Genomic DNA, 3,235 nt, shown 5'->3' on the forward strand with positions numbered 1-3,235 from the left:
ACGGTACCGGATTATGACGACAGCGGTAGCAATAATAACGCAATGAAAAGAGTCTCTTTAGAACTCATATAAGATTACAACGACAGCATATTTGGTTTTGCATATTGCTATAATGTTTGTGTCAAAAACCTAACTACGACTTTTTAAAAGCGGGATTACGACGACAGTAATAGACTTCGTTAAAAAAATTATTTTAAAAGCGTCGTTAGGATATTTCATGAAAGCTTCGAATATTACTATAACATATTCTTAAGATGTCGATACGACCTACATTAATACCGTGCACAGTCTTGCCAACCCATTTATTCAATGGTAAAAATATTTGTGGTGGCACAACGGTACCGGATTATGACGACAGCGGTAGCAATAATAACGCAATAAAAAGAGTCTCGTTAGTACTTATATAAGATTACAACGACAGAATATATGCTTTAGCATGTTGCTATGATGTTTGTGCTGTAATTGAATAGTATCATTTAGCACTGCTACATGCGTTGTTCACCTAACCACTACGACTTCTCGGTAGCGGGATTACGACGACAGTAATAGACTTTGTTAAAAAAATTATCTCATAATTCGTCGTTAGGATATTTCATGAAAACTTTGAATATAACTATAACATATTTTTGAAATGTCGATAAAGCTTACATTAATACCGTGCACAGTCGTGCCAACCAATTTATTTAATGGTAAAAATATTTTTGGTGGCACAGCGGTACCGGATTATGACGACAGCGATAGCAATAATAATGCAATGAAAAGAGTCTCTTTAGCACTCATATAAGATTACAACTACAGCATATTTGGTTTTGCATATTGCTATAATGTTAGTGTCAAAAACCTAACTACGACTTTTTGAAAGCGGGATTACGACGACAGTAATAGACTTCGTTAAACAAATTATTTTAAAAGCGTCGTTAGGATATTTCATGAAAGCTTCGAATATTACTATAACATATTCTTAAGATGTCGATACGACCTACATTAATACCGTGCACAGTCTTGCCAACCCATTTATTCAATGGTAAAAATATTTGTGGTGGCACAACGGTACCGGATTATGACGACAGCGGTAGCAATAATAACGCAATGAAAAGAGTCTCTTTAGAACTCATATAAGATTACAACGACAGCATATTTGGTTTTGCATATTGCTATAATGTTTGTGTCAAAAACCTAACTACGACTTTTTAAAAGCGGGATTACGACGACAGTAATAGACTTCGTTAAAAAAATTATTTTAAAAGCGTCGTTAGGATATTTCATGAAAGCTTCGAATATTACTATAACATATTCTTAAGATGTCGATACGACCTACATTAATACCGTGCACAGTCTTGCCAACCCATTTATTCAATGGTAAAAATATTTGTGGTGGCACAACGGTACCGGATTATGACGACAGCGGTAGCAATAATAACGCAATAAAAAGAGTCTCGTTAGTACTTATATAAGATTACAACGACAGAATATATGCTTTAGCATGTTGCTATGATGTTTGTGCTGTAATTGAATAGTATCATTTAGCACTGCTACATGCGTTGTTCACCTAACCACTACGACTTCTCGGTAGCGGGATTACGACGACAGTAATAGACTTTGTTAAAAAAATTATCTCATAATTCGTCGTTAGGATATTTCATGCAAAACTTTGAATATTACTATAACATATTCTTGAGATGTCAATACAACTTAGATTAATACTGTGCACGGTCGTGCCAACCCATTTATTCAATGGTAAAAATATTTTTGGTGGCACAGCGGTACCGGATTATGACGACAGCGATAGCAATAATAACGCAATGAAAAGAGTCTCTTTAGAACTCATCTAAGATTACAACTACAGCATACTTGGTTTTGCATATTGCTATAATGTTTATGTCAAAAACCTAACTACGACTTCTTGAAAGCGGGATTACGACGACAGTAATAGACTTTGTTAAGAAAATTATCTCATAACGCGTCGTTAGGATATTTCATAAAAACTTTGAATATTACTATACCATATTCTTGAGATGTCGACACGACCTACATTAATACCGTGCACAGTCTTGCCAACCCATTTATTCAATGGTAAAAATATTTGTGGTGGCACAACGGTACCGGATTATGACGACAGCGGTAGCAATAATAACGCAATGAAAAGAGTCTCTTTAGAACTCATATAAGATTACAACGACAGCATATTTGGTTTTGCATATTGCTATAATGTTTGTGTCAAAAACCTAACTACGACTTTTTAAAAGCGGAATTACGACGACAGTAATAGACTTCGTTAAAAAAATTATTTTAAAAGCGTCGTTAGGATATTTCATGAAAGCTTCGAATATTACTATAACATATTCTTAAGATGTCGATACGACCTACATTAATACCGTGCACAGTCTTGCCAACCCATTTATTCAATGGTAAAAATATTTGTGGTGGCACAACGGTACCGGATTATGACGACAGCGGTAGCAATAATAACGCAATAAAAAGAGTCTCGTTAGTACTTATATAAGATTACAACGACAGAATATATGCTTTAGCATGTTGCTATGATGTTTGTGCTGTAATTGAATAGTATCATTTAGCACTGCTACATGCGTTGTTCACCTAACCACTACGACTTCTCGGTAGCGGGATTACGACGACAGTAATAGACTTTGTTAAAAAAATTATCTCATAATTCGTCGTTAGGATATTTCATGCAAAACTTTGAATATTACTATAACATATTCTTGAGATGTCAATACAACTTACATTAATACTGTGCACGGTCGTGCCAACCCATTTATTCAATGGTAAAAATATTTTAGGTGGCACAGCGGTACCGGATTATGACGACAGCGATAGCAATAATAACGCAATGAAAAGAGTCTCTTTAGAACTCATCTAAGATTACAACTACAGCATACTTGGTTTTGCATATTGCTATAATGTTTATGTCAAAAACCTAACTACGACTTCTTGAAAGCGGGATTACGACGACAGTAATAGACTTTGTTAAGAAAATTATCTCATAACGCGTCGTTAGGATATTTCATAAAAACTTTGAATATTACTATACCATATTCTTGAGATGTCGACACGACTTCAATTAATACCGTGCACAGTCTTGCCAACCCATTTATCCAATGGTAAAAATATTTGTGGTGGCACAACGGTACCGGATTATGACGACAGCGGTAGCAATAATAACGCAATAAAAAGAGTCTCTTTAGCACTCATATAAGATTACAACTACAGCATA

This window comes from Nasonia vitripennis (genome assembly GCF_009193385.2).
Source record: "Nasonia vitripennis strain AsymCx chromosome 1 unlocalized genomic scaffold, Nvit_psr_1.1 chr1_random0013, whole genome shotgun sequence".
Classification (NCBI taxonomy): Eukaryota; Metazoa; Arthropoda; class Insecta; order Hymenoptera; family Pteromalidae; genus Nasonia; species Nasonia vitripennis.